The sequence below is a fragment of the Schistocerca nitens genome, chromosome 4 (genome assembly GCF_023898315.1).
Source record: "Schistocerca nitens isolate TAMUIC-IGC-003100 chromosome 4, iqSchNite1.1, whole genome shotgun sequence".
NCBI lineage: Eukaryota > Metazoa > Arthropoda > Insecta > Orthoptera > Acrididae > Schistocerca > Schistocerca nitens.
Genome location: NC_064617.1, coordinates 926067377 through 926094694, shown reverse-complemented (window position 1 = coordinate 926094694; position 27318 = coordinate 926067377).

Genomic DNA, 27318 nt, shown 5'->3' with positions numbered 1-27318 from the left:
CCACAAACATTTTTGGTTCTAAAAAAGTTCATTTTAAGAGGAAACTAAAGGCTTTAATGGCCGCCAGCTCCTAGTCATTTGACGAATCTCTTAGTGGAAACAACTGATATATACATTATTAATAATCTGTAATACTTAACTACTAAAACGGTACCCAAGTTTAGTTACAGGTTCCTATCTAACAGCTTCCCAGGCAACAAAAATTTGATTCTCAGTATGTCACATAATTACTGGTCGAATTTAAAAATTTAAAATGCTGTTACATCTACTTGTTAAGAGATACAATGTTCCTTAAAGATTTAACACAATAAGGCAAAGATTAAAGTTAGAAACTGTATGTATCCCGGGAGGGAGGGTAACTCACACATGCAAATCACCCAAACAACACTACCGGAAAAATATTTGTACACTTCTTTAGAGGTTTCCAGTTCACTCAAGATTTGTTGTTGCAACAGTGAATATGGAGTACATGAAATGATTATACTTACAGATCAAAAGCACAAGCGGTTCAGAGGCACCAGGTATCGACCGATGCTGCAGCACCCAAATTAGTTCGTGGTGTAGCATCCACGGGCAGCACAGCCGCTGACTCTGCCATCCAGTGCACCGTACACGTGGCGAATACTGTCCTGGAATACGTCACAGGACGCCTGTTCCACCTGTTCGCTTATTTCTATAAGAAAGAGTCGCAAAAGTCACTTCTCGTCCCATACCCCACACGCGCTCGATTGGACACGAGTCCGGAGGTCGTGTTGTCCGTGGAAATTGCCGCAAGTGTTGCAGAGCACGTTGAGTTTCACGGGCAGTGTGTGGCCGAGCATTATCCTGTTGGAAAACAGATCACCACCTTGGAAAAAAGGCAGAAGAACGGGTCTAACGCCGGCCGGGATGGCCGAGCAGTTCTAGTCGCTACAGTCTGGAACCGCGCGACCGCTACGGTCGCAGGTTCGAATCCTGCCTCGGGCATGGATGTGTGTGATGTCCTTAGGTTAGTTAGGTTTAAGTAGTTCTAAGTTCTAGGGGACTGATGACCTCAGATGTTGAGTCCCATAGCGCTCAGAGCCATTTGAACCATTTGAACGGGTCTAACAACATTCTGCAGGTACCGAGCGCTGGTTAACGTCCCTTCCAGAAACATCAAAGATGACAAGGGGTTGCAACATCGCACTCCAGACCACAAGGCCTGGGATGTGGCGAGTGTGTCTTGGACGAGACAGCCCTCACTAGGTCTTTGCCATACTCACAGAAGACCATCAGTTGTGTGCAGGCAGAATCTGCTTTCATCGCTGATGGCCACAGAGGGCCGTTCCATCTTCCGTGAGATCCTGTGGACGGCACCAATCGAGCCGTGCGCGTCGATGCTCCGGCGTGAGTGGAAGACAGCCTAGAGGTGTGCGTCACCGTGGTCCCACTGCTAATGGCCGGTTCGCAACAGTTCGTGTTGTCACATCTGGGCTCACCAGCCCTCTTATCCGTGCTGTGACAGCTGTACGCTGTGCCACTGCTGCCCTCACATTACGACGCACTTGGCGGGCGTCTGTGCTGCTTGCACGTCCAGAACCTCAACTTCGTGTGTGAGAATGTTCACGTGACCACTGATACCGCCATCGTAGCTCAACCAACGCAGCACGGTCAACTTGCATGGCAAATCTCCGAAAGGACCATCCCGTCACTGGGAAGGCTACAATTTTATCCCTTTCAAACTCGCTCATTTGTCTGTAAGAAGCACTACTCCTTTCCGTGGCGTGGTTGCCTGCCTGCTTCACACATCTGCGCTTCACTGAGCCTTCTGGCTTGAGCATTCCCTATTAGAGGATGCACACATATGGCGCACTGGTAGCTATTCCACTAAGATATGTGTTGGCGGACAACGTCGAAACAATTATCAGCCGGCCGCAATGGCCGAGCTGTTCTAGGCGCTTCAGTCTGGAACCGCGCGACCGCTACGGTCGCAGGTTCGAATCCTGCCTCGGGCTTGGATGTGTGTGATGTCCTTAGGTTAGTTAGGTTTAAGTAGTTCTAAGTTCTCAGATGTTAAGTCCCATAGTGCTCAGAGCCATTTGAACAATTATCAGTACCTCTACTATCGCCAGGTGGCGTATGCCGCCATCGGATCACAATCGACGTCGGGTTTAACGGTCTACAATTTTTTTCCCAGCACTGTATACTCATCCTGAATCAGAGAATGAGAGCACTTTGTGACTTCCAAAAAACTTCACAAATCATTTAAAAACCTTCTCTAAGCATTTTCTCGCTGAGACCCCCAAAAAATTTTCGTTTTTCAAGCACGCTGTTCACAACATCAGTCATGGAGCTCTGATACGAGAGTAAGTCAATTATTGAAACTTGCTGGCAGATTAAAACTGTGTGTCGGACCGACATTCGAACTCGGGACCACTACCTTTCGCAGGCAAGTGCTCTGCCATCTTTTTTTCCCCTCACTTTGTTCGTTGTTGATCGTTGTGTTTGGTCGTTGCGGACGTCACATGACATGCGTTCAAGTGCGTTTGTTGATCCCTCCACTCAGTTTTTTATTACAGAGGCCAACCGGCCTCTGACCGAACATGATAAGCTACCGTGCCGGCACCAACTGAGATACCCAAGCACGACTCACGCCCCGTCCTCACAGCCTTACTTCTGCCAGTACCCCGTCTCCTACCTTCCAAACTTTACACAAGCTCTCCCGCGAAGGCAAAGGCCCCGAATTCGAGTCTCGGTACGGCACACAGTTTTAATCTGCCAGCAAGTTTACTCCGCTGAAGAGTGGAAATATCATTCTGAAAGTCAAATTATTATCCACAATTTAGTTACATTTTTGTTTATTTTGGTAGTACTGTCGTTTTACGTTGATGACACATGCTTTATTTATTTGTTGTTATATCTTTGCAGTTTTCAAGCTGCTAGGTTAGTTTCGTTATCGCTGCCGTGCTGTTAATCGTGGCTGCTCCGCTGTCTATTTGCACCAGAGAAGAGCAACGCTCAATGATCCGTTTTTTGTGGTCGGAAGAGGTATCAGAGGCCGAAAGTCATCGAAGACTTTCGGTACAATACGGGAACAGTGTTTCGCCACAACGGAGTGTCTACGAATGGATTGAAAAATTCCGAAATGGTCGCACGATGAAGGAGCCGGACGACCGTTTACTGACACAAATGAAGAAACCATTGAGCGTGCGCGTGAAATGATTCTCTTAGACAGACGATTAACTATTGACGAAGTGGCACATCGTCTGCAAATTAATCACGGTTCTGCCTACGAAATCATCAACAACAGACTTCGATTTCATAAAGTTTGTGCAAGATGGGTCCCAAAACAACGCACACAGTTGCATAAACAAACGCCCTTGGACATCTGCAAAAAAACATTTGGATCGCTGTGGTAACGAAGGGGACAACTTCTTAGACAGGATCATTACTGGTGACGAGACATGGATCCGTCATTACGAGCCGGAGAGTAAACGGCAGAGTATGGAATGGAAACATTCAAATTCGACGTGCAAGAAAAAGTTCAAGACCCAACCATCCGCAGGAAAACTGATGTTTACGGTTTTTTGGGGCGCACAAGGTCCAGTACTGGAACTTTATGGGGAAAGGGGCATAGCAAAAAAAAAAAAATAGTGTACGTTACAGTGAGATGCTTACTGCCGGGCTAAAGCCTGCAGTTCCAGGCAAACACCGTAAACAAAGGAAGTAGGTTACAGTACACTTGTTCGCCCAATACTTGAATACTGCTCACCGCTATGGGATCCGTACCAGATAGGGTTGATATGAGAGATAGAGAAGATCCAGCGGAAAGCAGGGCGCTTCGTTACAGGATCACTAAGCAATCGCGAAAGCGTTACGGACATGATATATAATCTCCAGTGGAAGACTCTGCAGGAGAGACGCTCAGTAGCTCGTTACAGGCTTCTGTTGAAGATTCGTATAGCTCGCGAAGCGACCATGAGGATAAAATCAGAGAGATTAGAGCCCACACGGAGGCATACCGACAATGTTTCGCTCCACGAACAATACGAGACTGGAATGGAAGGGAGAAGCAATAGAGGTACTCAAGGTACCCTCCGCCACACACCGTCAGGTGGGTTGCGGAGTATGGATGTAGATGTACATGTAGATTGCTGTCAGAATGTTCTGTGTTGTTGCACGACCATGCCCGTCGGCATACTGCTGCCCACACTGCTTAAACGCTCCAGAAACCTAAATTTGAAGTACTGGATCATCATCTATATAGTCCCGATCTTGCCCCCTCTATCACTTGTTTGGTCCACTCAAACAGGCATTAAGCGGCCGTCGATTTGCCTCGGACGAAGCAGTGAAAGAAGCGGTGCATTCCTGGCTCGCAGCTCAGTCGAGAACCTTCCTTTATGAGGGCATCAGGAAGCTTGTACAACGATGGTGCAAGTGCGTTGAAACGCAAGGAGACTATGTCGGAAAATGATGGTCTTGTAAGTTTCCTATTTAATACGACAAAATTTTATAACTACTTTGCGGATAATAATTGACTTACCCTCGTATATTACTGCTTTACTGCTAACTTCATCATCATCATCATCATCATCATCGTTTAAGACTGATTATGCCTTTCAGCGTTCAGTCTGGAGCATAGCCCCCTTATAAAATTCCTCTATGAGCCCCTACTCAGTGCTAACGTTGGTGTCTCTTCTGATGTTAAGCCTATTACTTCAAAATCCTTAACCGAATCGAGGTACTTTCTCCTTGGTCTACCCCGACTCCTCCTACCCTCTACTGCTGAACCCATGAGTCTCTTGGGTAACCTTGCTTCTCCCATGCGTGTAACATGACCCCACCATCTAAGCCTGTTCGCCCTGACTGCTACATCTATAGAGTTCATTCCCAGTTTTACTTTGATTTCCTCATTGTGGACACCCTCGTGCCATTGTTCCGATCCTAGCTACTTTCATATCCGTAACCTCAACCTTATTGATAAGGTAACCTGAATCCACCCAGTTTTCGCTCCCATACAACAAAGTTGGTCGAAAGATTGAACGGTGTACAGATAACTTAGTCTTGGTACTGACTTCCTTCTTGCAGAAGAGAGTAGATCGTAGCTGAGCGCTCACTGCATTAGCTTTTTTAACGAAATCGGATGAATTGATTGAAATTTCGTTAAAGAATAATAAATTTTTTTACTTTTAATTTATTTACTTTTCTTTTATTTGCGTGCGAACTTTGTTGTAGAACCTCTCTCTTATTTTCGTGTGGTAATAAAAAATTCACTTTCAAAAGAATTTCGTACATTTAAAAATTACGTGAACTCGTATTAACTGGTTAAGAATATTTAGTTGAGAATTGAGTCCTTTAGATCATTCGGTCTTGGCACACACTTTCTAGATGCAGTGGGTTTTTTGTTAAATATTTACTGAATTTTATCCCGGCACTAGCCATAGAACACAAGATTATCTCTATTAGCAGAAAATGGTTTAATTATTGCCAAGCCGACATTTATCACTGATCAAAACTACTTCGCTATACATTTAAGTTATTTGAAAGAACCAAACTGTTTAAATTTCAATGTTAACTAACTTTAACTATCCGCCTACGAATGCACAAACGTACAATAAATTCAAATTTTATCAGCCTCAGGATCACTGTAAAAGAAGAACAATTTCTTAATTCACTGTTGATTTTTATGTATCTGTTCCCGATTTACGGGTTTGGTAATTTTTTAAATGTGCCGCCGCTGCTAATTGTTGGTCGCGGCACAGCCCAGCAACACCGCTAAAAAATGCTGAAAATTCTTTAAAGAAATTTTATAGATGACATGGGCAAGCTAATTTACATTAATAATTCACACTTTTGATAAATTCTGATATATTTAGATCAAACAATAATTCAACTTACATTAATTCGTAACGCCTCGTCTAATGGCGGCTAAGTCTAGACAGAGACAAAAGAAGTCTACCCATTCGTAAAAAACTTTTTCACAGTGTCCTACCGCGTTGACTTCTAAACAGAGAAGACCAAAGAATACATATTGCATTGTGCTTATATAGTTTTGCTGACTATTAACATTTCTTTGTAATTTGACGATATTATTCTCCTCTGGCAAAATTTCATATCTCTGTTATCGCAAATACTGACACATTTTACAATCACATAATAAATACAGAAAAATTACTATCCTAAATACAGAGAAATATTACAACAAAAAATATTACGATAATAACAAATGTCTTTTACGCAAAATTCAGTAATATTTTTGTTCAATAATTACGGTATATACAACTTGCCCAGAGCGGCGTATATGGTACAAATAAACTCTTGTTCTTTAATAACGTGAGTTTGCCAGGGAACGTTACACTTTACAGCACCGTGCTTCCAGTTCTTTCACTATGTTGCCATCCTGTGAGAATATGCATCCTAAGTACTTGAAACCGTCCACCTGTTCTAACTTTGTTCCTCCTATTTGGCACTAAATCCTTTTATATCTCTTTCCACTGACATTACTTTCCTTTTGGAGATGCTGAGCTTCATACCATAGTTCTTACATTTCTGATCTAGCTCTGAAATATTACTCTGCGATGTTTCAATCGAATCTGGCATCATAACTAATTCATCCGCATATGCGAGACTGCTTATATTGTGTTCACATATCTTAATCTCACCCAGGCAGTCTATTGTTTTCAACATATTGAAACGTCCCCTTAGAAAAATTATAAATGACTGCTTAAACTGGCACACAATATTTTTAACGCAACGCAATCTGACTTTCAATAATCCCTACAAAAGAATGGCCCGGACTAACATTAACCTATACCTTTCACAAATCACTTACCTCACAAAAATCTTCGTTACTCGAACTACTGCAATACAGCGAGCGCCACTACAGCCAGCTAAATAAAAGATTCTAACTACTGAAGGCACTAACTACTGATAGGCATAGTTAGCAAACGAAAGATTTTGATAGAGAACAAACAATGTATTTACCTTAATAGTGTTCAAAAGTGATAATATATATATCAGTTCATGACATCCAGTCTTAAAAATTTACTGTCTCTGATGGACCCACGTCCCACGTCGAGATCATCCGCTCTCAAAACTCCGTCATCTCTCTCCTCACATCCACCACTGCTGGCGGCTCACCTCCAACTGCGCAACGCTACGCGCTGTTAACAGCCAACTGCCCAACGCTACAATAGCGACTATTGCAACAATGCCAACCAGCCTCAGACTGCACACAGCACAGCCAGTGATTTTCATACAGAGCGCTATGTGGCGTTACCAACATAAAAACCTCAACAGCCTACTTACAATATGAGCCATAAATAATATGAACGACAGTGGAGACAGGTTGCAGGCTTGTCTTACCCCCGAAACTACTCTGAACAACAAACTCAATTTCCGTCATCTCTAACTGCTGCCTGACTGTCTATGTAAAGACCTTCAATTGCTTGCAAAAGTTTGCCTCCTATTCCATAATCTCGTAGAACAGACAATAACTTCCTCCTAGGAAAACCGGTAATATGCCTTTTCTAGATCTATAAAGCATAGATAAAATTCCCTGTTCCACTCGTAACACTTCTTCATTATTTGCCGTAAGCTAAAGATCTGGTCCTGACAACCTCTAAGAGGCCTTAACCCACACTGCTAACTTCGTTCACAACAAATTTTCCAAACAGTATTCACATGTACATCCGGACGCACCTGCAAAATTATAACATTGTACGACACATACTTCAGGAGATATGACTTCAGAGACACTGAAGTGCGCGAAGAACTAGCTTTTCTAAAATGCACCTGCAACATTATAACACCGTACGACACATACTTCAGGAGACATGACTTCATAGACACTGAAGTGCGCGAAGAACTAGCTTTTCTAAAAATGCACCTGCAAAATTATAACACCGTACGACACGTACTTCAGGAGACATGACTTCATAGACACTGAAGTGCGCGAAGAACTAGCTTTTCTAAAAATGCACCTGCAAAATTATAACACCGTACGACACATACTTCAGGAGACATGACTTCATAGACACTGAAGTGCGCGAAGAACTAGCTTTTCTAAAAATGCACCTGCAAAATTATAACACCGTACGACACATACTTCAGGAGACATGACTTCATAGACACTGAAGTGCGCGAAGAACTAGCTTTTCTAAAAATGCACCTGCAAAATTATAACACCGTACGACACATACTTCAGGAGACATGACTTCATAGACACTGAAGTGCGCGAAGAACTAGCTTTTCTAAAAATGCACCTGCAAAATTATAACACCGTACGACACATACTTCAGGAGACATGACTTCATAGACACTGAAGTGCGCGAAGAACTAGCTTTTCTAAAAATGCACCTGCAAAATTATAACACCGTACGACACATACTTCAGGAGACATGACTTCATAGACACTGAAGTGCGCGAAGAACGAGCTTTTCTAAAATGCACCTGCAAAATTATAACACCGTACGATACATACTTCAGGAGATATGACTTCATAGACACTGAAGTGCGTGAAGAACTAGCTTTTCTCAAAATAGAATTCGATCCTTTAGAAAATAGGGGGTGGGAGCGAGGAATTTGGTGTAAGGGGGGGGGAGGAGGGGGGGAGGGAGAGAGACTGCTGGTGTGTCAGTGAGGCGGGCACACGCTGGCGTACCATGATCTGCGTGAAACGGCCGCATCACGCTTCCGCTTCGCACGGTGTTTGATTCGCAGGCGCAGGGCTGCTCGTTAGCCGCCCATCAGCATGCCGCCCCAGCACGGCCTCCCATCCACCCCCAGCGCTGGCTGGCCCGACCGCCTGCGGCCTCCATCGGCGCCCCTTTAATTGCCTCCCTGATTAACAGCACTCGATGCCGACGCCGCGCCTCGCTTCACTTCGCGATGTGCACAGCCAATATGCGTCGCAGTCACGTACGCGCACGAACCGGCTCGCGCTCCGGCCTCTCGTTATCACTGCTCCACAGAGGAGGATCGCGAGTGTTGGTGAAAAACCAGCCAAATTGCTGTAGCTGCGCAGCTCCATCTGTACAGTTCCCAGTTGCAACTGTGTACACTGCAAAGTTCGCTAGTGGAGTTAAATATTCCTGCCGAGATGAAGAAAAAGAGCAATCAGTATGTAAACAGTAACGGAAACGCATGTGTGCTTCGAAATGGTAGTAACAATAAAGTAGTCTGCAATGTGAGGCTCACCAAATTACTGTGCTGAAGTCCTCAGTAGCATAATACTATACACACCAGGGCAGAACTTCAACAGTTTTGTAGTTTTAAATAATGGTAGTATTTGGAATCAGCGTAGTCGTTGGTATAAAGAAAATGGAAATGAAGAGAAAACATCTATAAAAATGAATCGAACAATGTAAAATGACAATCATGAATTTATGAAAAATCCCTCTATAGAGGGTGGTCCCTTGATCGTGACCGGGCCAAATATCTCACGAAATAAGCGTCAAACGAAAAAACTACAAAGACGAAACTTGTCTAGCTTGAAGGGGGAAACCAGATGGCGCCTACGGTTGGCCCGATAGATGGCGCTGCCACAGGTCAAACGGATATCAGCTGCGTTGGGCATTTTGATCACAATAGCCATACATCAACACGATATCGACCTTTTCCGCAATTGGTAAACGGTCAATTTTGACACGGGTAATGTATCACGAAGCAAACACCGTCCGCACGGGCGGAATCGTACGTGATACCACGTACTTATGCGTTTGTGACTATTACAGCGCCATCTATCACAAAGCGAAAAAAGTGGTCCAACTAAAATATTTATATTTCTTTACGTACTACACGAATATGTAATAAAAAATGGGGGTTCCTATTTAAAAAAACGCTGTTGATATCCGTTTGACCTATGGCAGCGCCATCTAGCGGGCCAACCGTAACGCTATCTGATTTCCCCCCCTCAAGCTAAACGAGTTTGGTTCTTTGTAGTTTTCTCGTTTGATGCTTATTTCGTGAGATATTTGGCACGGTCACTATCAAAAGTTCAAATGGCTCTGAGCTCTATGACACATAACTTCTGACGTCATCAGTCTCCTAGAACTTAGAACTACTTAAACCTAACTAACCTAAGGACATCACAAACATCCATGCCAGAGGCATGATTCGAACCTGCGACCATAGCGCCTAGAACCACGCGGCCAACCCGGCCGGCACGGTCACTATCAATGGACAACTCTGTATACATTTTCATATACGTAATTTTGAGGAAACAAAATTATCTACTGAGCATTACAACACCTCGGTGTAAATGATATTCGACGTAATAATGTTATCTTCGTGTAGCTTTTCGTTTTCTTTAAGGGATACAAAAATGTTAGTTGGTTTAGTTACCCTTGAAAAGGGTACATACGGTTATTCGTAGGCTGTGCTCCAAAAATGAGCAGCATAGAGACAGAAGTGATGACACTTTCTGCACGACCTGACCATCATTTTGCAGGACAATGCTCAAGCGTGTACAGTCCAAGCTGTTACTGATTTGTTTGACTGATGGGGCTGCTAAGTGCTATACCACCTACTGCACTCCCCTGACTTAAGCCCTCGTGAGCTCAACTCGATGTCTAAACTGAAGGAAACACTTCACGGCATTCGCTTCAGAACTGCTACAAATTCGTCGGGCAATAGACCACGCCGCTCGAACTGTCAACACAACTGGCACTGCTAAGAGTATTCCTACGACACCCAGATCGCTGGCAACGGGTTATACACAATGCCGGTGACTACTCTGAAGGTCAGTAAAACTTTGAAACACGTATCTATTTTATACGAGCTGTAAATAAGTAGTTGCCACTATTAAAAGACCAACACTCGCATTGACTGGATTCGTGATTTCTTGTCACATAGGTCACAGTTCGTAGTAATTGACGGAAAGTCATGGAGTAAAACAAAAGTGATTCTGGCGTTCCCCAACGTAGTGTTATAGGCCCTTTGCTGTTCCTTATCTATATGAACGATTTGGGACACAATCTGAGCAGCCGTCTCAGATTGTCTGCAGATGACGCTGTCGTTTATCGACTAATAAAGTAATCAGAAGATCAAAACAAATTGCAAAACGATTTAGAAAAGATATCTGTATGGTGCGAAATTGGCAGTTGACCCTAAATAACTAAAAGTGTAAGGTCACCTGCATGAGTGCTAAAAGTAATCCGTTGAACTTCGGTTACAGGATAAATCAGTCAAATCTAAAGCCCGTAAATTCAACTAAATACCTAGGAATTACAATTACGAACAACTTAAATTGGAAGGAACACATAGAAGATGTTTTGGTGGTTCAAATGGCTCTGAGCACTATGCGACTTAACTTCTGAGGTCATCAGTCGCCTAGAACTTAGAACTAATTAAACCTAACTAACCTAAGGACATCACACACATCCATGCCCGAGGCAGGATTCGAACCTGCGACCGTAGCGGTCGCTCGGTTCCAGACTGTAGCGTCTAGAACCGCACGGCCACTCCGGCCGGCAAGATATTTTGGGGAAGGCTAACCAGAGACTGCGTTTTATTGGCAGTACACTTAGAAAATGTACCAGACCTGCTAAGGAGACTGCCTACAGTACGCTTGTTCGTCCTCTTTTAGAATACTGCTGCGCGGTGTGGGATCCTTACCAAATAGGATTGACGGAGTACATCGAAAAAGTTCGAAGAAGGGCAGCACGTTTTGTATTATCGCGAAATAGGGGAGAGAGTGCCACTAAAATGATACAGAATTAGGGATAGACATCATTAAAACAAAATCATTTTTCGTTGCGGAGCAATCTTCTCACGAAATTCCAATCACCAGCTTGCTCCTCCGAATGCGAAAATATTTGTTGACGCCGATCTACATAGGGAGAAACGATCACCATGATAAAATTAGGGAAATGAAAGCTCGTACGGAAAGATATACGTATTCGTCCTTTCCACGCGCTATACGGGATTGGAATAATAGAGAATTTTGAAGATTATTCGATGAACCCTCTGCCAGACACCTATATGTGAGTTTGCAGAGTACCCACGTAGATGTAGATACAGATGTAGCACACCGTTCTCGCCATCTTTGCCCACTTTCCGAACCTTGGGTCCGCTACTTCTAATTCAACTGCTTCACGTGCTGTATGCACCCATTCCAGTCTTTCCCCAATGGAAATATCCCAGGCAGTACTGGATATTGAACCCAGATCCTTTTCATGGTAGTCAAATTCAATTACTTCAGCTACGGAGATACACAATTTATCGTTAAGACATCTCAGAATCAAGTAGTATGCTGTTGATGCTGTCAGTCATTTCATCAGGATGAAGTTTGGATGCGGTTGTGGTGGTAGTTGCGAGATAACAGCACGAGAACTAAATAGTGCGTTACGATGAGAGGAGAGGAGCAGGAAGGAAGAGCAATAGAGATGAATGAAAGGAAGAAAAGAAGTTTGGAGTTTAACGTCCCGTCGATAAGGCGGTTATTAGAGACGGAGCACAAGTTCGGATTAGAAAAGGATGGGTAACAGAAGAAATATTGAATTTAATTGATGAAAGGAGAAAATATAAAAATGCAGTAAATGAAGCAGGCAAAAGGGAATACAAACGTCTCAAAAATGAGATCGACAGAAAGTGCAAAATGGCTAAGCAGGGATGGCTAGAGGACAAATGTAAGGATGTAGAGGCTTGTCTCACTAGGGGTAAGATAGATACTGCCTACAGGAAAATTAAAGAGACCTTTGGAGAGAAGAAAACCACTTGTATGAATATCAAGAGCTCAGATGGCAACCCAGTTCTAAGCAAAGAAGGGAAGGCAGAAAGGTGGAAGGAGTATATAGAGGGTTTATACAAGGGCGATGTACTTGAGGACAATATTATGGAAATGGAAGAGGATGTAGATGAAGATGAAATGGGAGATAAGATACTGCGTGAAGAGTTTGACAGAGCACTGAAAGACCTGAGTCGAAACAACGCCCCGGGAGTAGACAACATTCCATTAGAACTACTGATGGCCTTAGGAGAGCCAGTCATGACAAAACTCTACCATCTGGTGAGCAAGATGTATGAGACAGGCGAAATACCCTCAGACTTCAAGAAGAATATAATAATTCCAATACCAAAGAAAGCAGGTGTTGACAGATGTGAAAATTACCGAACTATCAGTTTAATAAGTCACAGCTGTAAAATACTAACGCGAATTCTTTACAGACGAATGGAAAAACTGGTAGAAGCGGACCTCGAGGAAGATCAGTTTGGATTCCGTAGAAATGTTGGAACACGTGAGGCAACATTAACCTTACGACTTATCTTAGAAGAAAGATTAAGAAAAGGCAAACCTACGTTTCTAGCATTTGTAGACTTAGAGAAAGTTTTTGACAACGTTAACTGGAATACTCTCTTTCAAATTCTGAAGGTGCCAGGGGTAAAATACAGGGAGCGAAAGGCTATTTACAATTTGTACAGAAACCAGATGGCAGTTATAAGAGTCGAGGGGCATGAAAGGGAAGCAGTGGTTGGGAAAGGAGTGAGACAGGGTTGTAGCCTCTCCCCGATGTTATTCAATCTGTATATTGAGCAAGCAGTAAAGGAAACAAAAGAAAAATTCGGAGTAGGTATTAAAATTCATGGAGAAGAAGTAAAAACGCCCGCATCTCGTGGTCGTGCGGTAGCGTTCTCGCTTCCCACGCCCGGGTTCCCGGGTTCGATTCCCGGCGGGGTCAGGGATTTTCTCTGCCTCTTGATGGCTGGGTGTTGTGTGCTGTCCTTAGGTTAGTTAGGTTTAAGTAGTTCTAGGTTCTAGGGGACTGATGACCATAGATGTTAAGTCCCATAGTGCTCAGAGCCATTTGAACCATTTTGAAGTAAAAACTTTGAGGTTCGCCGATGACATTGTAATTCTGTCAGAGACAGCAAAGGACTTGGAAGAGCAGTTGAACGGAATGGACAGTGTCTTGAAAGGAGGATATAAGATGAACATCAACAAATGTAGTCAAATTAAATCGGGTGGTGCTGAGGGGATTAGATTAGGAAATGAGACGCTTAAAGTAGTAAAGGAGTTTTGCTATTTAGGGAGCAAAATAACTGATGATGGTCGAAGTAGAGAGGATATAAAATGTAGACTGGCAATGGCAAGGAAATCGTTTCTGAAGAAGAGAAATTTGTTAACATCGAGTATAGATTTAAGTGTCAGGAAGTCGTTTCTGAAAGTATTTGTATGGAGTGTAGCCATGTATGGAAGTGAAACATGGACGATAACCAGTTTGGACAAGAAGAGAATAGAATCTTTCGAAATGTGGTGCTACAGAAGAATGCTGAAGATAAGGTGGGTAGATCACGTAACTAATGAGGAGGTATTGAATAGGATTGGGGAGAAGAGAAGTTTGTGGCACAACTTGACTAGAAGAAGGGATCGGTTGGTAGGATATGTTTTGAGGCATCAAGGGATCACAAATTTAGCATTGGAGGGCAGCGTGGAGGGTAAAAATCGTAGAGGGAGACCAAGAGATCAATACACTAAGCAGATTCAGAAGGATGTAGGTTGCAGTAGGTACTGGGAGATGAAGAAGCTTGCACAGGATAGAGTAGCATGGAGAGCTGCATCAAACCAGTCTCAGGACTGAAGACCACAACAACAACAGGGGAAAGAAATTAGCCGGACCCTTTAAAACGCCACCTTCCCGGTCTTTATGTAGAGGCGTTTAGAGAAATCGCAGAAAACCTAAATCCAAATCTCCAGACGAGCATTTGAAACCTCGTCCTGCCGTATTCGATTCCACTGTGCTAACCAGCAACACTGACGAGATGACTCCTGCATATGCTGTTATTTATACGAGGGTTGGAACTTAAATAGTGGCCACTATTTATTCACAACCGATACAAAAGAGTTACATGTTTGCACCTGTTACTGTCCTTCAAAGCAGGCACCAGTGTTGTGTAGAAGCCGTTGCCAGCGATGTGGAAGACGTACTATACCGTTAGCAGAGCCTGTTCCCTTGATGGTGCGAATGGAGCGGTCTAAAGTTATGGTGATTCTCGTGTACGACTGTGATGGTGTTATCCTACCACATTACGTTCCTCCACGGCAGATCGTCGATGCACAGTATTACTGTTCGTTTTTGGAGCATCACCTGCGACTAGCTTTGCGAAAGAAGCGGCATCCCACTCACCAATTTGCCCGACAATGCGCGAGAGCGTACAGCGCTAGCTGTGGCTGCTCTGTTCGGTCGATGGGACTGGGAAGTACTGTACGATCCACCATATTCCCTGGTCTGAAGCCCTTGTGACTTTGATTTGATTCCGAAGATGAAGAAACCGCTCTGTGGCGTTCGCTCCAGAACTGTTCCACAGATTCTACAGAAAGTAGACCGCTCGATTCGCATCATCAACAGTGGCTCTGCTAATGATATACTACGCCTTCCACATCGCTGTAAACGGATTCTACACAATGCTGGTGACTACTTTGAAGGAAAGGTGCAAACATGTAACTCTTTTGTATCGGTTGTGAATAAATAGTTGCCACTATATAAATTCCAACCCTTGTATATATTTGACGATGCTGGAGCTGATTTTGTGTTTAACATTTAACGATGCCACTATGGCTCCAGTATATTAGTGCATGTTTTTATAAAACAGTTCTGATGATGGTCATTATAGACCGATACCGGTAGTCCGATGATAAAAAAATTTGTGACCATAGACGAGAAGCAGGGAAATTTTTTCTATATTCGGGTCACTGTTTTATTCATGACCATGTCGCAGCTTGTGAAAGCCGAAATTTTAAAATTCGCGCTCAATAAATCGTTCATGCGGGAGAACATACCGACATTTGACCATTGGACAGACTCCTGTATGGACGACATAGTAGTAAGCATCCCTGGCGTAAAGAAATAACAGAAAGATTTGGAAGCAGATAGGTCACCATGTCCGGACGGAATCCCAATATGGTTTTACAAAGAGCACTCTACGGCACTGGCCTCTTACCTAGCTTGTATTTATCGCGAATCTCTCACCCAACACAAAGTACCAAACGACTGGAAAAAAACACAAGTGGCTCCCGTATGTAAGATGGGTAAAAGAACGGACAGACCAATGTCCCTAACTTCGGTTTGCTGTGGAATCCTTGAACATATTCTCTGATCGAATACAGTGGATTTTCTCGAGACTGAGAAGCTTATGTCCACAAATCAGCACTGTCTTAGAAAGCATCACTCGTGCAAAACTCAGCTTGCCCTTTTCTCACACGATACACGGTGATCTATGGATGAAGGGCAACATTCGGATTCCATATTTCTAGATTTCTGGAAATTATTTGACACGGGGTCCCTCTGCAGGCTGTTAACCGAGGTACGAGCATATGGAATAAGTTCACAGATATGTGACTGGCTCGAAGTCTTCGTAACTAATAGAACCCAAGATGTTGACCCCGACAGTGAGCGTTCATCAGAGACAAGGGTATAGTCAGGAGTGCTCCAGGGAAGTGTGATAGGGCCGATGTTGTTCCCTACATAAATAAATTATTTGGTGGACGGGTTGGGCTGCAATCTGCGGTTATTTGCTGATGATGCTGTGGAGTACGGTAAGGTGTCGGAGTTGAGAGGATTTAGGGAGATGCAAGTTCACTTAGACAACGTTTCTAGCTGTGTGATGAGTGGCAGCTAGCTCTAAACTGTAAAATATAAAATAATGCGAATGAGTAGGGAAAACAAACCTGCAATTTTCGGATGCAGCATTAGTAGTGTAGTTCTTGACACAGTCACGTCACTTAAATACCTGAGTGTAGAAAGGTGGCTACACTGAGCCACAGCGCCAGAGATCGCGCTAGAGAATATTGTTCCGCCGCCTCCACTGGCAGTGATTCTTGAGATGTCGTGGTAGGCAGTGCTTGTTTAGAACTCGTAGTAGGCTGTGATTATTGAGAGGTAGCGGAGCGCAGTGCTCGCTGAGATGTCGTAGTGAAAAGTGTTTGTCGAGATGTAGTGGAGAGTGTTTATTCCATGTTTTATGTAGTTGTTTAATGGATAGACAGCAGATGTTGTTCCAATGGAGATATTGTAATGATTTGAGTGCTTTTCATCAATATATGAAGGTAACAAAACTTGATTTATTTTTCATTATTTTAATGTCAACAAAGCATCTGGCTTGTGTTCTTGTATTAGAGTGTAATCCTGGTTTTCTTGCGCAACTATAGTATTTCTATTTTCATTTAATTACTTCAGTATAAATGGTATTTGAAATTTCTTGTCTTATTGAAGAAGAACCGTGCCAGATGTGTATGTTGAGTCACACTACCTCATACAGAACAGCTACACTTGTGCTTTGTTGGCTTCGTAGGTTTTATAGTTGCTGGGGACTTAATTACTTAATTGTATTAACGGAAATTTTCTTTCATTCTTGTTGTTACTCTATGCAGTCAGATTGCGTACAAAAACTAGTCAGGGCCAACCGTTACGAGACTTCGTAATCGGACAGACAGCTACTAAAAAGCAAAAAATTAAAAAGTATTTGCATTCTTTTTTTAATTAAGCCCCCATGCACGTGGCGACCGCTGCTTCGGATCGTCCCTTGGAATTCTTCTGATTGTAGAAATAGTAGACAGTAGGATTGTTGTAGTAATTTGTAGTTAGTAATTGTAGTCTATATTGCATGTGTAGATTTGGTAATTGTCATTCTTCTAATGGTATTTTTTTTGCAGAATTTAATTTTGTTATCTTGTATACGGGTTTGACAATTTTGTGCAGTTAGGAAGATTTCAATTGTTCGTTATTCGTGTTTGAGGGAAACATTTCGTGTGAATGGTATTGTTGGAAATAAGGAGGCATTGTGTGTAATTTTCGTACAGTGACGAGCTTTGTATGTTTTGTAAATGATTACGCGATCGATGAAACAGGCGAAAATGATGAATAGTCAGAATAACGAAATTGTTGACATGGCGAACTCGCCAACACAGGACAACAGTATGATGAATAATGGAGTTGAAAACAATTTAATAAGTCGGGAAAATAGTCCGGAACCAGTTCAAAATTTTTCACAATCGAAAAATTCTCAGATTGCGTGGTTAACGACAGAAGAAATGGAGCAGTTGATGAGTGCAATATTAAATTTGGGATCTGAATTAAAAACACAGATGGGAACTTTGGAAACACTGTTAGACTCACGAGAATCTAAATTAAGAGCAGCGACAAAAGGGTTAGGCTCACTAATAGGAACAATTAAAACTGAGATGAAAGCAGTGGGATCACAGTTACGATCTGAATTAGAAACTTATATGGGAACAATGGAAACACAGTTAGGCTCACGAACAGGGACATGTTTCAAAAACATGAAAGACGAATCAAAGAAAGAAACTAGAGAAGAAGTACAACCGATTTTGAAGGCTCACAATAATAGCTTAATTTCAACAGAAATCAGAAAAGAGGAACAGGACAGAGAACGGGAAGAAAAAGTTCGCGTGATAGTACAAAATTTTTCAGAGTTAAATTTACAACGTGCACACGATAAGGAAGAAATATTTGAAAGAATCGAGGAATCTGTAACAAATGACTCAACGCAACAGTATGAACAGTTAACTACTAAATGTGACAATACCGAAACCCGAGTCGCGACACTTACAGAAGACGTAAATAAACAGAAAGAAAAAATAGGTGACTTATCGGAAAGAGTTGAGGAAATTTCAGATAAATTGACAAATATTAGTTTACATGGGGACAGAGATTCGGATGATACAGCTCCATTACCATTTGCAGAAACCGAAGAGTACTAGAACATAAATAAGCATGTTGAAAATCAGGGAAAATTTAATGAACGTGTTAAAATGGAAGTTGAGGCATTACGAAAGCAAGTCAAACAAATTGAAGGGGAAATTGTAGGAAAAGACAGCAAAAGAAATTTGGAATCACAGATAGCAGAGGGGTTTGAAGAAAATAATTTGTTTCATTTACGGGATGCAACAAGAGAGCGCCAGGCGCCCGAACTTGACAATAATCGACATTCAAACTGGGACAGACGCGGTAGGTCTTTGTCGCCACGAGGCGAAAACTTTGACTATAAACACTTTTTGACTGTTCGGAAATTTAAGATCTTCCGCAATTCTAAGAATGACATACATCCATGTGCATGGTTAGATCAATTTATGTATGCACTCCCACCAAATTGGCCACTAAGTCACAAACTGGAATTTATGTGTGGATATTTAGAAAACGAACCGGCGACGCGGATGCGCGCACTCATTAGAGATTGTAATAATCTGAATGATTTTTATCATGCATTTCTATCGGCATATTGGTCCGAAAACACACAAGACAGAGTCAAACATAGTCTGATTATGCAGCGTAATTTTACACAGTCTGAGTTCCGCATGCCGGCAGAATACTTTGAAGACATGATTCGAAAGAATCAGTTCCTGTCCAACCCTTATAGCCCGACTGAATTAATTCGCATTTGTTTAACTAAGCTGCCACAATCCATAAGACAAATTGCTTTAGCTGGAAGATGTAAAGACGACATTGAGACTTTTAAGACTTTGTTACAAGAACTTGAGTATGACAACGACGACGGGACTTCTTGTAACTTTTTCAGTAACAGTAATTATAATAGATTTTCAGAGAAAAGGGATAGTGATCGGAACGGGCGTTATATGAGTAACTTTGAGAATGACAGACGTAACAGACAGGATAATAGATACCAGCCTTATGACAATAACAGACGTTCTAACAGAAATTACACAGACAATTATAATAACGGTAATTCGTACCGGAATGATCAATCATACGGAAACAGTAATCGGTATCATCAAGACAGAAATTATCCATACAGTAATAGAAATTCTTACTACAGAAATAACCAGGGTAGTAGGTCTAACAGTAATTTCAGAAGTGACAGTCGAAATTATACAAGAAGTAGTTATGCAGACAGACAGGAAAACAGAAATTTTAATAACAGACACAACCAAGAATTTGCATCTAACAGACAGGAAGGACCTAATTGGCATCCTCCGCGTGACAGAAATTCAGAGAGACAAGTGGAAATAGTAGAAATTGATCCGCGAAATGACGGGAATAATCAAAGACGTGACGCAAACAATCGACCATGACTTGCAGCTTCGGCTTCTGGCAGCAATATAGACGGTTCAGAAAGTAATGACACTACAACTTTACACTACGTACGCCTGGAAGATATGAGAGACATTTTGCTAGGCGAAAAGGAAAATAATGTAGACGCATTTTTACATCCTGTTATTGAAGTATGTGTGGGTAAGAATAAGTTCACTGCAGTTTTAGATTCTGGGAGCCCATTGAACGTCATTAGTGAATCAGTTTTTCGTATATGTGAAAGAACTATTGCCTGTCCTGTGTTACCTATTTCTAAAACTACAATTCGAGGAGCGATTTCTGGAAAAGGTGTGGAAGTTAAACAACAGACCAACCTAAATTTCATTTGTCAAGGATACGAATTTTCTGCTAATTTTATTATTGTTCCATTACTCAGTACACAGATTATATTAGGTATGGAGTTTCTTAACACACATAAGGCAATTTTGAACTTTAAAGAAGGAAGTGTGAATTTGACTGTTGCCGGAATGCCGAAATGTTTGAAATTTTTCGAGTGTTTAGCAAGATCTGAATCAGATACAAAATGTTTAAGGTTTCTTACTTCTGATGTTCTCGTTGAGCATTATGACGACAATGTGTTTATTCATGACAACGACAATAGATACAGAGACGCGATGGATGATATAATTAATAGCGAAGAATTGATTAATGAAAAGGTTAAGAAAGCTGAAGTGCCAGATGACGTTACAAGAGAAGAGCTACACCACATTTTGACTTCACATGCTACAGTGTTTAGTCATCACACAGGAACTATACAAGGCCTACAATATCTATTTAAAGTGAAAGAACACACACCATTTCGAGGAAAAACGTACGCTATTCCTTTGGCTTACAGAGACAAGGTTAAGAATGAACTTCAATACATGTTAGATCAGGGCATTATTGAGCCAGCAGTCAGTCCTTATACCAGCCCATTACACGTCGTTCTTAAAAAGGATGGGTCAATTCGTTTGGTTCTGGATTCTAGACAGATAAATAATATCATCATTCCTGAAACTTACCGTCCACAAAATTTAGATGAACTTCTTCAACATTTCCATGGAATTAAAGTTTTATCCACGATTGATATGCGCGCAAGTTTTTGGCAAATAGAACTCCACCCTGATTGTAGAAAATATACTGCCTTTTTAGCCTTTGGCAACTGTTACCAGTTTCGGAAATTACCGTTTGGACTTACTGTATCTTCTGCAGCATTCATTCGTAGTTTAAATGAAATTTTACCTGTTTATCTTCGTGACAATATTACTTCATATGTTGACGATATGCTTATTGCTAAACGTTCTTGGAGTGAGCATAACAAAATTTTGGATTCATTGTTACGTATTTTTGCACGAGTTGGCATGACAGCGAACTTGGAAAAATCTGAATTTGGTCGTTCTCAGGTGAAATTTCTCGGTCACATTATTTCTACAGAAGGTATTCTCCCTGATCCAGAGAAACTAGACGCTATTCGTAATTATGCTGTTCCTACCACAAAACGTGATGTTCGTAGTTTCCTTGGTGTCTGTAATTTTCTTAGACGCTTTGTTAGATTGGACAATTTGGCCACACCTCGTTTATGTGAACTATCTGGAAAAAATTCTAATTGGTGTTGGGATGAGGAAGCTCAGTCAGAATTTGAACAACTTCGTGATGCTTTAGTTGCTGCTCCACTTCTTTCACACCCGGATTTATCTAAAGATTTTTGTTTGGCGACGGACTCATCATACAAAGGCCTAGGTGCACATTTATTTCAAGAGATAGAAGAAAACGGCGTTGTAGTACAGAAGACTATTGCATTTGGAAGTCGTGTTCTCTCTAAATCCGAAAAGAATTATTCGATTACGGAACTTGAAGCTTTGGCTGTTGTTTGGGCTTTCACAAAATTTCGCACATTTTTGTTCGGTAGACATACTAAGGTTTACACTGATCATCGAGCTTTGGAATTTCTTATGTCGACAAAATTAACTCATGGCAGATTGTCACGATGGGCGTTGTACCTACAGGAATTTGATTTTAGTATTGTTTACATACAGGGATCTTCAAATATTGTTGCTGATGCTTTATCACGTGCACCTATGGGTTTGAAACAAAGTGCTGAAGAGGACTGCAAAGAAAACCATTATTGTTTGATGTACATTCAAGGTGTTGCGTTTGAGAATTTTATTTCTTCTTCGCTCCAGGACATCGCTAAGGAGCAAAATAAGGATCCCATCTGGAAGGACATTAAGGAGAAGTGGAGGAGAAAGGAAAGCGTAGCGATCAGACAGTATTATTTAGTTCGCAATGACATTCTTTTTAAAAGAAAATCGGTCGACAACTCTGTTTGGTTAGTTTGTATTCCTGATGAGTGGGTCAATAAATTGATTTGGTACACACATTTCAGTTATGCGCACTTTGGTCCCAGAAAATGCTTTCATAAATTACGAGAAAATTGCTACTTCAGTAATATGGAAAAACGTATTCGATCTGTTCTTGCCAAATGCAAATTATGTCAAAAGGCTAAGCCGCCAACTGTTTCTCACAGAGCACCGTTGTTTCCTATCATTCCAGCGAAATTAAAGGACATGGCTGCAGTCGATTTGTTCGGTCCAGTGGTTCGTTCTACTAATGGTTTTGCGTACATTTTCGTAGCTGTGGAATTGACATCAAAATATGTGTGTTTTACACCTTTACGCAAAGCAACAGCTCGTTCAGTATGTAACGCTTTCACCAAACATTTTCTTAAAGAAGTTGGTCATGTTGATAAGGTTATATCAGATAATGGATCACAGTTTCGCTCTAAAATTTGGCTTCGTACTCTATGGCGTCGTAAGATTAAACCAATTTTCATTTCACTTTTTCATCCTCTGTCTAATGCTTCAGAGTAATGGATGAAGGAAATTAATAAATTGTGCCGTCTTTATTGTCATCAGAATCACAGAAGTTGGGATCATTATCTTCATATTTTTCAAAACATTCTGAATGAACTTCCTAATGACTCAACTTCTTTACCGCCTCTATTGATATTAAAAAATAAAGTACCAACAAATCGCATTTCTGAAATCGTTCCTTTTCCGCCTTCACGGAAACTGCGGCATTCTGAAGTTGTCAACCTGGCTCTACGAAATATTGCGTCTGCGGCTGCAAGAAGAGAGAAATCGGCAAAACGTCCTGGTCGCTTAAAAATTTTGTCAGTTGGTCAAAAGGTGTTAATTAAGTCTCATCGTTTGTCTCATAAAGGAAAAGGCTTATGTCGCAAATTTTTTCTGCTTTATAACGGTCCATATAGAACTCGCAAAATTATTCATGATAACACTGTTGAAATAGAAACTCTTAAATCTCGGCGCTCTAAGGGAATACATCATATATCGAACGTAAAAATTTTTTTTGTGGAATGACATACTTTTGAGAAACCAACAGTTATACGTAAACATGCGGAGAATGCAAGGATACCGCGCCGTGTTCCGACGGCGGCAGATACTCAAAGCAACAGTGAAGTCTGCGCACCGCACAAGGCAGCCGTTGACCGCAAACAATCACTTTCTACGTCACGCGTCTACAGCTGATCGAGCGCTCAATGCGAATGCACTGACAGACGTAAACAAATACAGTCTAATTTCTCCGACTAAATTCTGTATAAAGCTATGGTGACTTTATAAATTATGTTATTAACGTTCAGTATTTTTCAGGATATGGTTGTATAAAATATTTAAGACCTTCAGGTAAATTCTGTGCGTGTCCGACGTTAAGACGACTTGCTATGGAGAAAATTTCAGGAAGAATGTAATTTAAAAAAAAAAAGTAATAAACTAAAAAGGGTAACTATTAATTGAGTTTATTTTTCAGGTAACATAATTCCACCTAGGTACGTACTTTAGATGTAATTTGCTGCTCGCGATTACGTGATTCAGACTTTGTGCTAAATTTCATGTTCCATGAATTTACTTGTAAAGCGACGTGCTTGTGTACATTTACTGATTTTGACAATTATTGATTAATGAACAGTGTTGTTACTTATGTATATTATGCATCGCTTGGCTGCTATGCCTTTTCACTGATGTCATATTTTTTTATTATGTGCCTGCTGTGCTTATTTATTTAAATTGTAATTGTCAACTGATTAATTGTGCTGACTGTGGTTATGTATGTAAGTTATACTTTGTGATTTATCTGCTTGCGCCTTCATGTTTACTTATTAAGGTTACATATGAACATTTATTTGCTTATGCTGATATGATGATAATGACCTGTTTATTATGTAAGATACATATTTGCTGCTTTGCGTATGGATTGCATATTAACACATTTCCTTTTGTTGTCATAACTACTCTTTAATTTGGTATATAGAATACTGATATACAGTGTACGAACACGGAGTTTAGGTCACACCATGGTATTAATTGTAGATTGTTCGCTTGGCAGAGCCTCGTTATAGGGATTGTGCTGCATCCACTTGTTGACATTCTGTTCTCTACTGGTATATTTACTCGCTATTGCATGTTTTGCTTACGCTCAGTGCCTTATATTTTTAAGATAAGAAAATGAACTGCAGTAATTCAACGAACGACATTAGTACAAGAAACTTCATAGAAGTCACATGAGCTGGAGGTTTAATGGAGGCTGTATATATTTATGCTAATAGGAAGGAAGCTAACGACATGACATACCAACACTAGGTTAGACCATTGACAGTTATTACACTGCATTTTTCGTGAGTAATTGAAATAGGAAGTGACACTTGACACAAGAAATACTCCACATGTTTGCTTCTGTTTGCCATAATTTTTGAAGTGGTGTACACACTGAAATATCACGATCATTAACACTTCGTAATCGTACTTAATTACTGAGAGTTATTCGAACTAAGTCTGTTAGAGGTCATGTATGCATTTCTTTTATTTAATGATGGACAAGGAACCAAAATGTATCTTATAATTTATAATGAGTAGAAGATTTGGGTCAGATGGATTACACAGAGGTTGTGTGTGGACACTGTGTCTTCAGATTGTATGGGATGCCGAATTGAAGTTTGCATTAGGATTTTATCTGTACTTGTTCGAGGAGACTGACTAGAGGAAAGAGTTGTTATGGAAGTAAAATGATATTGGTAATAAGGTTTATATGTATCGACGTATTGAAGAGGTATTATTGAAGTATTAAGATTAAGTGATGATTATTGGAGTTTTAGTGGGCAAGAGGTAAGGTAAATGATATTGATGATAAGGTTTATATGTATCGACGTAAGAGGTATTATTGAAGTATTGAGATTATGTGATGCTGATGATTATTGGAGTTCTGGTGGATAAGAGGTGAAGTAAGTGAGGAGCATATTTTTTTTGTTGGTCTATATGGAACAAGGAGGATGAAGATGGCAGACTAGAACACTCAAGTAGAAGGAAGATTGTCTACACACACACTTTGTTAAATCAATAAGCAGTATAAACTTTTTTTTTTGGAGAGAGGAAGTAATTGCATATCTTGGCTCACTGACAGTTGTTCAGCAACCGTACATTTTGATCTGGCTTGGCAAACATTGGTCTTGACATGATGACTATGACGTTGACTAACTATTATTGACTGTTATACATTGCTGCCACTACTACTTGATACACATGATGAACATAAAATTTTGACAGAATTGCATTTACACAGTTAACACTATTCAACTACACAGTAGCACTTAATGTGGATGAAAGATGAGTGAGTGTGTTTTGTGTGTTTTCCTTTTCCTATCCCAAATTGGTACCAACCTATCTCCTAAATATTATTTTACTTGTTTGTTGTGGCTTGCACTGACACCCATAAATATTATTGGTTTACTGCTATTTGTGTATTGTAATAGTTAATATGACAACTACCTGATATCATTTGTGCGTTTATTATGATTTGTATGTTTAGTGTAAGAGCATTGATAATAATTTTGTTAATTGTGTGTGCACTCAAACTATTGTTCATCACTGAACTGTCTCAGTAGTGATGGTGAATATTATGGACTGTTACCTGCACTTGTTCAACATAATGGGTGCCAATTGGAAATGTTTAATTTGTGCTAACGAACTTTGAGTAACTGACTGATTAGTGATAGGGAATATTATGGACTGTTATTTGCACTTTTTCTACATGATTGGTGCCACTAGGACGTGTTTAATTTCTTCTGATGAACAGTGTGATTAGTGAAAGTGAATATTATGGACTGCGGTCAGCACCTGTTCAACATTGCTGGGTGCCACTGATGGACTGCATCTACTGAAATGATGTCACTTGTTGGTGTCTGCACCTGTTTAACATTGCTGGGTGCCACTGATGGATTGCTTCTACTGAAAAGATGTCACCTGTTGATATCTGCACCTGTTCAACATTGCTGGTGCCACTAATGGAACTGCTTATACTGAAATGATGTCACTTGTTGGTGTCTGCACCTGCTCAACATTGCTGGGTGCCACTGATGGACTGCTTCTACTGAAAAGATGTCACCTGTTGATGTCTGCACCTGTTCAACATTGCTGGTGCCACTAATGGAACTGCTTATACTGAAATGGTGTTACTTGTTGGTGTCTGCACCTATTCAACATTGCTGGGTGCCACTGATGGACTGCTTCTACTGAAAAGATGTCACCTGTTGATGTCTGCACCTGCTCAACATTGCTGGGTGCCACTGATGGACTGCTTCTACCGAAATGATGTCACTTGTTGGTGTCGGCACCTGCTCAACATTGCTGGGTGCCACTGATGGACTGCTTCTACTGAAAAGATGTCACCTGTTGATGTCTGCACTTGCTCAACATTGCTGGGTGCCACTGATGGACTGCTTCTATTGAAATAATGTCACTTGTTGGTATTTGCACCTGTTGACCATTGCTGGGTGCTACTGCTGGAACTGTCAACTACTTGTTTCTTGGGCTATGGAAAGAGTTTATGTGAATATTTGTATAAACTGATTTTTTGTGTATTACTGTTTGTGAAAAGTTATGTGACTCTTACCTGCACATATTCGTCATTGCTGACGCTATTGATTGAACTGTTTAACGACAAAATACTTGTGTAAACTATTATGTAAAGTCACATGTATGAAAGAATTTGTATTGCTTACTGTATTTTATATATTAGGTTATTGAAAGGTCAGCGCAAAGCCAAAATTTTATCTAGTTATATGATATCTACGCATTAATATTATCTTTTATTTTTGTCTGTATTTTTTTGACGAATTTGGTGGTATTTTCACCACCAATGCTGGCAAAAATACCATCAAATTCTAGCCCGTGGAGGAAGGGCATATGAAAGGTGGCTACACTGAGCCACAGCGCCAGAGATCGCGCTAGAGAGTATTGTT